Here is a 13,305-nt window from a genome sequence, read left to right as displayed (position 1 = left end):
ACCCACCTAAAAGACTTCATTCTGAGTCATGAGCAAGGTTTACGTTAGGCCTCACAAGACTTCACCAACCCCGGCTGTGCTCCACGGACACTCGGTGCCTGCGGCGTCGCATTGCCGTTCGAACCACTCATGGAGGGGGAGTGTATCTCCTTCGAAGAAGCCGCTGGTAGCGGATAGATACAAGCCCACCGAAAACGAATTGCAGACACACCATTGACCGCCCAGGCCGCGTCGGCAAAGAGCAGGCAACAGGGCACCCTAGCCTACGTCAGGCCACTCAACCCACCTAAAAAGCTCGCGGCAGCCAGCCGACCACCAGCGTTACTCGCTCTCTGCATTTCGTGCTGACCGGTTGCGCCCCCGTGACCTCCGATGACAGCTTAGCTCTGACCAACTGGGCTCACCATACGCCATCACCTGACGCCGACAAGAGCTCTCGCCGAGTGGTGCCCCATGCTCGGACTCCTGCGACCGTGTCTATCTTTGCCCTCTTCTCATTACTTCCATCGTTTTGTGTAGTTCGCTGCCCCTGCGCCTCGCTCTCTCCTTCCTCTCTCTCTTTTTATCTTTTAATCTTATCCTTTTAATCCTATCCTTTCAATCCCTCCTTAACTCCATCCCTTGTGAGCTACTGTCGAGGTGTCGCACTCTTATGAAGACAGGTATGGGGCTCACTTTGTTCTTCTTTTCTCTTCAAGAATCTCATAATAATCACATAAGACTACCAGCGTTACCGAAGGATCACTTTCGCGTAGTCATCCGACCAGGCGAAGGACTGAACGTAGAAGCGTGCAGTCAACACAAGATCTTTAACGCAACGCACTGGCCATGGCTTCGCGTTTGCCACCGCACGCCACAGATGAATGCATAGCATGTGCTAACGCCATAAAAAACATATTCGTACTGAACACGCTTCATGAAAGCAATGCACTCGCCTGCTGCGGTGTAAAAGAAATCATCCTCCCCAAGCTATGATACCCCGTCACTGCATACCTCGCGCCTCCAAGCAACACTTTCTGCGGGGTAATACGAGGCGTCAACGCCGACTTCACCAACCCCGACCTCGAGCACATGCTACGCACCGCTCGCAACCCAAATGTGCTTGGAGCCAGACGCATCGAGAACACCACCATGGTCATCATCCTTTTCGACGGCCACAAGGTACCGAACTACGTCTACAGTGGCCCCATCATGCACTGATGCACACTTCACAACGGACAAATAGGCACCTGCCGGAACCGTGGCCGCGTGGGTTACCACCAGGACGTCTGCCCGCACACAACCGAAAAAGTGTGTGACCAATGCGGCGACGCACCCCTTGACCCAACCAACGTCTGTGCATCACCCAAGTGTGCACTGTGAGGTTACGCTCATCGCACGGGCGACCAGACTTGTCGAAGCCGATACTAAGTACCCTACCTCGCTCGACGTCGCAGGCAACTCCAACGTCGACGCAACAAGCAACAGACGGCTCAAGAACTAGCCATTGCACTTGGCCCCAAGATTGGCCACCAGCCTACGACCACAGCAGTGCCCCAGCCTGCCCCCTAACCCAGCTAAGCAGCTCATGGGCCCCGGCCGCCTTCTAACCCACGTGGGCCGACAAGGTCGCCGGCAAAGGTCCCCCTCCCTCTTATGTATTGCCCCTAAGGGGCCCTTAAGGGTCAAATAAAGAATGATGATGATGAAAGGTGATACCCGCGCCCCTCCGTATTCAGAATCATTGCCACATCCCGTAGTGGACAAAATTGAATTTCTCGAATGCGAGAATGCTAAGCTACGCAAAGAGTTCAATGAGATTAAGGTACCCCTATCCCTCGATCCACGCGAGAACACGGGAAAGGGCCGCCACTTCGGCTACTGTACGAGGAGCAAAGCGTCACGCAGCTCTCGAGCAGGCCGACGAAGAGCCTCTAACGATGTCGAGCGTAATGGCTCACATGACAGCCTTGTTAGAGCAGTTCCGCTCCGATATATTAGTTGAGTTGAACCCCTTAAAATGCAGAGCAATGAATTAATTCTCCGCACGGCTCGAAATTCTAGAAGCCCACATCACATGATACAGGGATGGCAAATAAACCATCAGTATACATGGGTACCTCAAGCAATATAACCATCTGGCAATGGAATTATCTTAGCTTCCCTAAAAAGAAGGACTCCTTGCAACAATTACTCTGCTCTAGAGCTGAAAGCTCTTCTGTCCTCCTCTTTCAGGAAACGCTCACCGATAATCTTGTACTGAGAGGTTTCCGGGTTGAGAACGCTTTTCAGAAGGCTAAACGGGGGATCGCCACATTTATATCGAAGAACTTAACTTACTTCAAACATGAAGTTCGTCGTGATCTCAAGGTAGAACACATCTTGATCGAACTCATACCAAAATTGCATCTTAAGCAACCGGTATTCATCCTAAACGTGTACAGCTCACCAGCTGACCAAAAAAAAGCACATTTCAAAACCCTCTTTCAGAAAATGAATAAAATAGTTGGAGACCACCCCCTCCTGATTGCGGGAGACTTCAATGCTCCCAATCTAGGCTGGGGATACGGTTATGTCCATGCTAAAGAAAAAGTACTGGCGGCGCAAATAGCGCACTACTGCCCAACGCTCATCACCAACCCTTCATTCCCAACTCGTACAGGGACGTCGTCTTCTAGAGACACAACGGCTGACTTGGCCCTTACGAGAAATTCTCGGAACTTCACATGGCTTAACAACCAAATGAACCTAAGTAGAGACCACTAAATTTGTAGCATCACCTTATCGTTTCTACTCCTACACATCGTAAATTCCAGCTCTCTGTTAAGAAGTGGGACACCAAGGCAAACCTAACACTAGACCTCGAAAAGGCATTTGACAATGTTTAACACGCACACATCCTACGGTCCATAATCGAAGCAGGCCTCGGCATCCGCTTTTACAAATACATACGCTCTTTCTTGAGAGACCGGAAAGCAACCATCCGACTTGGATTATTAGGCTCCAAGACGTATGAACTAGGCCCAAGAGGCAGCTCACAAGGGGCTGTCCTCTCCCCATTTTTATGCAATCTTGCCTTGATGCACTCTCGTGAGAACTCGGCATGGTCGACGGCCTCGGCCATGCTTTCTACGCAGATGACATCACCATCTGGAGTGAGGGTGGCATCGCAGATGTGGGCGAACGCAGGTTACAGAAAGCTATTAACATAATGCTGGACACTATTTAGACCAAACGGGCTTGCAATTGTCAGCCACTAAATCCGAGTTACTTCTTTGCAGGCCCAAACGTGGTGCTAGGTGGCTCACTACCATACCCATTAACGTACACACTGAGGATGGTACGCACATACCGCACGTCACCTCGGGAGGCGCAATACTGCAGGAGGATGGTACAAATAATCTCAGAATAGAGCGCAAGCGGTCAAAGCAGAATCTATATCACACTTATTAGACACGTTGCTAATAAAAGAGGCGGACTCTCCGAAGAGACCTTCAGGCATCCCTTCCACAAATTTCTCATTAGCGATATCAACTATGTGGCTATAGCTCACCCATGGAACAAAGGCGATGAAAAGGAATTAAATCTCATCATTCGTAAAGGCATCAAACAAGTACTAGGACCACCCGTCCATACCAATACTAAGAAGTTCATGGCCTTTGGTGTTCATAACACATTCAGTGAAATTGCCGAAGCTCAAAATATTGCTCAAGTAGCCAGACTATCTTCCACAGAGGCAGGCAGACAACTTTTAGCTGACTTGAAACTCAGGCTCCCTTTTTCTACACAGCGAGAATGCACCCTGCCCCACTCGATCAGGGACCACATTCGAGTGCCTCCACTCCCATGTAACATGCACCCGGACCACAACCATGGTCGTCCTAGAACACGCGCCACCGCGCTACTGAAGACTGCAACTGCTATGCCCGACACTGTCGCATTTGTAGACGCCGAAAAATACCCGAACTATAAGCACTATGTAGCAGCTGCAACCTCTCAGCAAGGAGAAGAGGAAGAAAGTTTAAGCGGAAGGGCAGGGAGGTTAGCCAGTTCTTAGACCAGCTGGCTACCCTGGGCTGGGGAAAGGGGTGAGGGGAATAAAAGGAGAACTGCTCACAGCACTTACGCTCCTAACCTCGGACCCTTACCGCGCAGAACAAGTAGCAATCACTTTAGCAATGGTGAACACAACCCGCACTACAATTTACACCGATTCCCGAGCCGCAGCCCAGGCCTTCCGTGTGGGCTCACTGTGAAGCAGCCCGCGTTCTCTTGTGTACTACGTGAAGTGACACCAAGCATTTAATTTGATTCCCGAGCCATATGGGCTTTGACGCCCACTACCCCGTCCAAAACGCCAACGAGCTTGCCCACTTCCAGGCGCGAGACCTTAGTTGCCGCGTCAGAAGAGAGTGTGGCCCACGGCCTAGGGGCGAAAAATGGCTCCGGAACCTACTGCAGACCTATAATGAAATATGTCAGCCCTATGGTATCGAATGGCGAGAGTTTCCATTACCGCACCCTCGACTCAAACGACCGCAAGCACTATCCATCCGTTTCCTTCAAACAGGAGCATATCCCTCGCGGGCAGTCTATGCGAGATTCATGAGCGAACTAAGACCGGGGTGCCCCCGATGCGGCATCTCGCGATGCAACGTACAACATATGCTGTGGCAATGCTCCGAGTTGCACACTTACGACGGGTCTCCCATTACAGAAAAGGACTGGGATGCTCTCCTCACAAGTCCCCACGAGTACGACTAACTTCGGGCCGTCAAGAGGGCTCTTGACATGGCCATCGAGTTCCTCCCAGTGCCGTCATGGGCGCTGCCCGCAGACAGGGCCTTTTAGAGGGTCATCGCCTCCTCAGGAGCAAATAAAGTTATTCAGTCAGTTAAGCATGTTCTGAATGACGCCTTACGTTTACGGAATTCACCTTACACTGTGTCAGTATTTTCGCTACTACGTCAGCTACTAATAAGTTTTATTTTAAGATCACTGACGCTAGCGTTTGAAATGAATGTGCCTCTGACAATCTACGTATATGCGCCCCATATCAAAAGGTGTTATAGCCCCCGAACATCCACATACATTAGATGCGAAACACCTATTTGACTGACATGTGTAACATCGTACGTACGTCCATCTGTATGATCGTGCCGCAGCGTGTTTCCCGCGCTGCAGGCATTAGGGCGGTGCCAAGTAGGTCATGCCGCAGCTGCGCATTGACGTCACGCTCCCCTCTCAGTGCGCGCTGACGTCACTCTCTCCCTTATCAGCCGCGCGCTAACCGCAGCGCCCGCAGCAGCCGCCTCATCCGTTCACCTGCAACACCTCCCGCTACCTACAGCCCCGACTCGTCGGCTCACGTGCAGTAAACCTGAAGCGCAACATATGTACACTTTGAAACACGTCTGTACGCGTCACAAGACCTGGCCAGCCATCGCTTCAGACGAATCTTTCAGTGCTCACCACAATACCCGTGATAGCACCATACAACCCACAACGCCAGCCCCGTGCTGCGCTGTTGCTGCGTATTCCACCAAGGTTCCTTTTGGGAAGGTTGCATGAATTCGTTCAAGCTGTCATTAATATTGTTACACGACATCGGCAACGAAAGAGCATCATAGACGACGAAGACGATGAAAGCGACCGTGCTCGTGTTGTTGTTGCTGCTGTTCTTCCATCTTGGCTGCAGCTGCCTCTGACTCTCCCTGTATATTTTGTAAATATATTTATTTCATTCACTATCTCACCCCCATGACATTTGGTGGAGGTGCGGGGTACAACACGATATAACGGAGGTCCGCAGTGGCCGACGTTTGGATTTTTCCACCATGGCAAACCAGGGACCGGCTCCCGCCGAGGCGACTACAACACCTGTTGTCCTTCCACAGCTAAAAGATCCTGGCACGTTCTGTGGCACGGATGATGTCGACATCGAAGAATGGTTGCCATTGTACGAACGTACAAGTAAGAATTATTGCTGGGATGAAACTCTTATGTTAGCCAATATCCTGTTCTACTTGAAAGGAACAGCAAAAGTGTGGTTCGAGAACCACGAAGATGATATTGGAAGCTAGGATGCGTGCAAAGAAAAGATGCTCGCCCTTTTCGGCAAGTCTGTGGGTAGAAAGGCAGCGGCGAAGAAGGAGTTGGCATCTCGTGTGCAAACGTCATCAGAGTCCTTCGTGACTTACATACAGGACATGCTCGCCCTTTGCCGAAAAGCCGACAACTGTATGAAAGAAACCGAAAAAGTAGCTCACAAATTGAAAGGCATTGCAGATGATGCATTCAACCTTCTCATATGCAAGGACTGCAACATGGTCGATGCCATCATCAAGAAGTACCAGCGTTTTGAGGCCGCAAAAAGTCGACGTATCGCCCATAATTTCACTCGACTACCAATCACAGCTGCAACCTGGTCGTGCGAAGACAGGCCTGCGCTACAGACGCCGTTAACTACAGAGCACGTGACCAAGATCATCAGACGTGAACTTAAAGCTCTGTCTCCTGCGTCCACGTGCTCCCTTGCCTGTGACTCTAGCCCTCAGATGATGCCACTGGTACATGTCATTGTGTGACAAGAGCTTTCCAATGCTGGACTGGCCTCCGAGTGCACTACAGCTCCCTCTCAGCCGATCAACCGTCGTCGACCCCCTGTTTCGTATGCCCAAAGCCAAAACCTTCCGGCGCGCTCTCGCAATCCAGCCAAGTGGAGGACTGCTGACGATAGCCCAATTTGTTTCAACTGCCACCGGAGCGGACACGTGGCCAACCATTGTAACACTCGGTGGTATCGGCATCAGGCATCCTACGGGAACCCCCATCAGCCAGAGAGGGATCATGGACGCTTTCAAACTTACCGGGAGTTACCTCAGGCCACCAGTGAAGACGTTCCTTCTATGCAGCCTTATCGTCGTCGCTCCCCATCTCCGCATGCTCACCAGTCCCTTTCACTGCGCTCCCGTTACCCATCGTCTCGCTCGCCCCAATTTCGCCGACCAACGTCGCCAACTGACCACCTGCCACGGGAAAACTAGATGATGCAGCTCCCGGAGGTGATACTGCCTCGATCACTTGCCCGCCAAATTATCTGACCATGCTGCCGACTCGACGCAACCTTATTGACGTTGAAGTAGATGACACACCCGTTGTTGCACTTGTGGACACAGGGGCTCACATATCAGTGTTGAATTCAGAACTTCGTTGCCGCCTTAGGAAAGTTTTAACGCCAACCACAGCGCCACTCATCCAGGTCGCCGACGGCGGCACGTTTCCCGTGCTTGGAATGTGCTCCGCGCGTATAAGTGTGGCTGATCGCTCCATGACAGTGCTATTTGCTGTGCTCGAGAAATGTTCCCATGAACTTATCCTCGGCATGGACTTTTTATCCGCCCACTCTGCCCTTATTGATTGTGGAACCGGCATGCTTCAGCTTGATTTACCGTCTTACCATGACGACCCAACACCAGATCAACACTGTCTGTGTTCTGCAAATCACGTTCGCCTAGCACCTCAAGCCGTTACTTACGTGAACCTGAGATCTGTCCCTCCTGTTCGTGATGGTGACTACATGTTGACACCTATTGCTGACGTTCTGCTGGCAAAAATGTTGCTGTGCCTCACACACTTTTGACAGTCACGGGAAATACAGCATCTCTTCCGATCCTAAACTTCAGCTGGTGCGCTCAAGTTATCCCAGACGGTGTGACTTTGGTAAAAGTTTTTTCTATAGATGCTGCCGTTTCGGCGTTTGTTGCCGAATCTTCTTCGTGCTCTGCTTCGTTTTCATCCTCGAAGAGCGCAGCGGATGCCACCATCGACAAGATGATCGCTCCGGACCTTTTTCCAGCACAGATGGCTGACATCCGGCACCTGCTGAAATCCTACCGCGACATCTTTGATTTTGATGACCACCCTTTGGGTCAGACATCCTTTGTAACTCATAAGAATAACACTGCAGACGCCAGCCCCATCCGACAACGTCCTTATCGCGTGTCTAATGCTGAGCGACAAGTTATCCAGCACGAAGTTGAAGAAACGCTCACAAAAGACGTCATCGAACCTTCCTGCAGTCCATGGGTATTGCCGGTTGTGCTAGTCAAGAAGAAGGATGGCAGCTGGCGCTTCTGCGTAGACTACCGCCACTTAAACAAAGTAACACGTAAAAACGTGTATCCACTGCCGCGGATTGACGATGCTCTCAACTGCCTATATGGGTCTGCCTACTTTTCATCTATCGACTTGCGATCAGGATACTGGCAGGTTTCTGTCGATCATCGAGACCGTAAGAAAACCGCATTCATCACACCGTATGGACTTTTCCAGTTCAAGGTTATGCCATTCGGATTGTGTAATGCGCCAGCTACATTTGAAAGGATGATGTACTCTCTCCTGCGTGGATACAAATGGACAACATGCCAGTGCTATCTCGATGACGTCATCGTATTTTCACCTACAGTCGAAAGCCACCTTAGCCGCCTAACAGCTGTTCTTGAGGTTTTCCGGAAAGCAGGACTTCAGCTCAACTCTTCCAAATGTCGCTTTGGTCGTAAGGAAATCACTGTGCTGGGCCACCTTGTCAGTGCTCGAGGTGTGCAACCTGATCCTGACAAAATTCAAGTTGTCAAAGATTTTCCCATACCACGTTCCGCAAAAGATGTACGAAGTTTCATCGGCCTTTGTTCTTACTTTCGACGTTTCGTGAAGAATTTCGCTGACATTACCCGACCACTTACGGAGCTACTGAAGAAGGACATGCCTTTTTATTGGGGTACTGACCAAACAACTGCCTTCAGCACTCTACAACATTACTTACTTCCCCACCCATCTTAGCCCATTTCGACCCGTAAGCCCATACTGAAGTTTGTACCGATGCAAGCAGACATGGAATTGGTGCTGAGAATCGCCTCCTTTCTCCTTCTGAGAGCAAGTTTTCCATTACAGAGCGTGAGTGCCTCGCACTAGTCTGGGTAGTCAGAAAATTTCAACCATACTTGTTTGGCCGCACCTTTTCGGTAATTACAGATCACCGTGCCTTGTGCTGGCTGTCGTCCCTTAAAGATTCAACAGGACGACTTGGCCGTTGGGCCTTGAAACTCCAAGAATACAGCTTAGACGTGGCATACAAATCTGGCCTAATGCACCAGGATGCCGACTGTCTATCCCGTCACCCCATGGACTCACCTGACTATTAAGCACAGGATTCTGACCCTTGTGTCTTCGCTATGTCGGCTTTCACCGACATACGCAAGGAACAGCTCAGCGATGTCCACTTGTGGTCTATCATGCAGAGTCTACGCTTGCTCCACGTACACGCGTCGCTACACTTGTTCGTTCTACGCGATAGCATTCTTTACCGACGCAACACCAGCGCCGAAGGACCAGAGCTACTACTCGTAGTTCCTGCGACACTCCGTTCCGCTGTACTTGAACAGCTTCATGACGCCCGAACCGCAGGACATCTTGGGGTCACGCGCACGTACGATCGCGTGCGACGTAGATTCTTCTGGCCAGGCCTTTACCGTTCTTTGCGCCGATACGTTGCTGCATGTGAGTCCTGCCAACGCTCCAAACATTCCACCTTGCCACCAGCTGGTCCACTCCAACCAATAGACATACCCACCGTTCCCTTTTACCGCGTCGGTCTTGATCTCGTTGGACCAATTCCTACTTCTCTGACTGGAAACAAGTGGATAGCCGTAGCCACTGATTACGCCACAAGATACGCTATCACACGAGCGCTACCGACAAGCTGCGCCACTGACGTCGCGGACTTCTTGCTTCATGACGTAATTCTTCAGCATGGTGCTCCTCGACAGCTGCTGACTGATCTTGGTTGCTCATTTCTTTCAAAAGTAGTATGTGACATCCTTCGCTCGTGTTCGACGCGTCACAAGCTCACTGCGGCCTATCACCCACAAACAAATGGTCTTGCCGGGCGCCTAAAGCGAAAATTGACAACAATGCTCTCCCTGTACGTTTCCAAAGATAACCTTGATTGGGATAGTATTTTGCCTGATGTGACATTCGCGTACAATTCATCACGCCACGACACCGCTGGCTTCTCCCCCTTCTATTTATTGTTCGGCCGCCATCTAGCGTTACCCTTCGAGACTCTTCTCCCATCAACTACTCAAACGGTTATAGAGTAAGCCCGGGATGCCACTGCTCGGGCTCGAGTGGCCCGCCAAATCGCAAAGGAACGTCTTGTTGGCTCGCAGCGCTTTCAGAAGGCCCGCTACGATAGCCATCACAGAGTAGTTTCCTACTCTCCACGTTCATTGGTACTCCTCTGGACACCATGCCGCCACGTTTGTCTCTCTTTGAAGCTCCTGTCTCGCTACTCGGGGCCTTACAAGGTTTTACGTCGGCTTACCAATGTCACATGCGAGATTGCTCCGTTGGACAATCAGTCATCGTCATCCGCACCCGCTACTGACGTCGTCCACGTGACCCGCCTCAAGCGGTACATATCCGCATATGATCCTACTCTCCTTTAGGCGCCGAGACGGCGCTGCCAGCAGCGGGGGGATATATGTTACACGACATTGGCAACAAAAGAGCATCATAGACGACGAAGACGATGAAAGCGACCGTGCTCGTGTTGTAGTTGCTGCTGTTCTTCCATCTTGGCTGCAGCTGCCTCTGACTCTCCCTGTATATTTTGTAAATATATTTATTCCATTCATTGTCTCCCCCCCCCCCGTGACAATATGTCTTCAGCGAACATTACACTGTTATTAAAGAGACGTACATTTAAAGCAAGATTAAAGATTTCGGATTGAATCTAACATTTGTAGGTGTTGTCAACGTGAAATATAACGAAATTGCCGTCAGTGTATTGGTTGTGGGTACGTTGTGATGTCTAGCTTGAGCATTAGCTTTGATAGATGTGACAACAAAAGAAATAAAAGAGGGAAAGAAGAAAACAAGAACGTCACAAGACGATGAAATTTGAACCTTTGGCAAATGCTTGGCAGAAGTGGTTAAGGAATACAAACGCAAGTTTTATGAAGCTACATTCTTTGTCTGTGGACCATTTACTTCTTTTACACGGCATCAATCGCACCATCATCTCCGCCTGCACCAATATGAGCATATGGCTGAAGCCGCGGAAGCCTGGAACTCTTGAGCCATACTATCTATATGAGACGGTGAGTAGTGAGCAGACATACGATAGTGGCAGCGGGTCATGTGGCGAACGGAATCGATAGGCGCGTTGTCGTTATTTATTATTATAATCAAAGTTATCGTTTCTCGAAACGCCGCTACCCATAACAGAGACACCTGGATTGGGGTGGCGGCCCAGTTTGAAGGTACAGTCCCGTAAATTAGCCTTCAGATCTGTCGTCGTTCAAGCGTACGTGCCTTCCTGCTGGAACTCTGCCGCTCGTACAGGAACGACATGAAAGCAGTGGTGGCAGAAGAAAGCAAGCAGGTTTCAGCGTTCAGGCAACGTCTGATTGCGCTCTCGCTGGTAGCTAATCTGTCATTTCTTTAGCTTGTAGGCAAACGCAACGCGACATCCAAATGAGGACAATGATGACGAAGAGCTACGCTCACACCGTGAAACACTTCTGTTGCGCTTGCTCTTTATATGTTTGTTGATCTCTTCATGACGAATACAAACCGCCGGCAGGTGTAGAATAAATAGACATTCATACCGAGGCACCCTTACCAGCAAGCTCTCTTGTTTTTTTGTGAAGCTCGTTATGAGTCAGATTTCAGTGGCATGAATAGTGGCATTGTACCCAAATAAATTCTACGCCGGCGAGTGTGTATAGATGAGGTTCACGAAAACGCGCCGGTCACAGGGGTATATGTACACGTCGTTTTCCTATAATCGATAGCCTGATACTCTTTGGTTTGTCAGCCATCCCTGATAATGTAGATAGGATTTTCTATTGGGGCCACTGATAATTTCACGTTGGCACGTTTCAATCTTCTCAGGATAGAAACGTATGCATGTTCTTGTTTCCTGTAGCGATCGAATTGTGACACAGCTGAGAACGCGCATAGGGTTTTTTTACGTGGATAAAATGTTGTAGATTTGGAAAGAAATCGAAAACAAAAAGAAAGAAAGAAAGAAAGAAAGGAAGAAAGAAAGAAGGAAAGAAAGAAAGAAAGAAAGAAAGAAAGAAAGAAAGAAAGAAAGGATTCGGAATGTTCAGCAGGTCTTTGCGGTTGATCTTTATATCTTTATGAGGTCGCAAAATATTCATGCTGACGAGCGAAGGAAAGAGCACTGAACTCGTCAGGCAGGGAGTGCCACAAGGAAGCGTACTCTAGCCATTTCCTTTCAACTGTGTTATGGCTGCTACAGCGAAAAGACTGCCTTCTTGGTTGAGATTCTGTTTATATGCAAATTATGTGTTCATTTGGGCATCTGGGACTGACGTTTGGCTAATTCACATGACATTTCAAGAAGGCATATTTATTATTCACTTTTTAGAAGCAGGAGGAATGGTTCTGACACACGGAAATACATCTGTATTGCCTTTCACACGTACGAAGTTAAAAAAATTGTCATCTTAAGTTTCACGGAGAACCACAAATGACTCTGACCCAGCATTGATTTTTGAGAGTAATACTTGATCGGCAGCTATCATGGACAGGCACCTCAAATAAAAAACTCGGAAGGAAGGTGAATATTTTACTGAATATACTCAGCAGAAGTTTCGGTACATCATGGGGCGGGTCTACATCATCCATGTTCACAGTTCACAATGCTTTATTACGACAAAATATTGCATACATGCAGCAGTCTTACAGGGTCTTTACCAACTTCAGAAGAGTGACTTCATGGGATTTCGCGTTTGCCTAGGTGTTACTCGAGCGACTTCAAGCAGCCTCGTCGTAGCAGAGACTCGACAACCACAATTTCCAGTCAAGCGAACAATCGAAACAATCGAACAGTTGAAAAAAAATATTATATATATATATATATATATATATATATATATATATATATGTACATGTACACATATATTACCAAGAAATTAACGAAATTAACTTTAGAGCTATGAAACTCACTATCTTCCATGGCTGCTTGCAATATAACAAGCACTAAATTGTCAGTAGATGGTTTCATCGAAAGGAGAAACATGTTCCTCCAAGCTGCTTAACAATCAGTGCCTTATCAGATAGACATGTGGCATACAAGATACATACACGTTTACAGAGACGTCTTCAGGATCAGAATGTATTTTACTGCGTCTGAGTATTCAGCAATAATTTAAACTATGTCGCAAGGCGTCATTTACAACATCTCAGCTTACTGCTTTTCTATATGCTATGATATTTCTAAACTCGGCAGCA

This window comes from Rhipicephalus microplus, chromosome 1, assembly GCF_043290135.1.
Source record: "Rhipicephalus microplus isolate Deutch F79 chromosome 1, USDA_Rmic, whole genome shotgun sequence".
Classification (NCBI taxonomy): domain Eukaryota; kingdom Metazoa; phylum Arthropoda; class Arachnida; order Ixodida; family Ixodidae; genus Rhipicephalus; species Rhipicephalus microplus.
The sequence above is the reverse complement of the archived record's forward strand: the minus strand, read 5'-3'. Positions refer to the sequence as shown.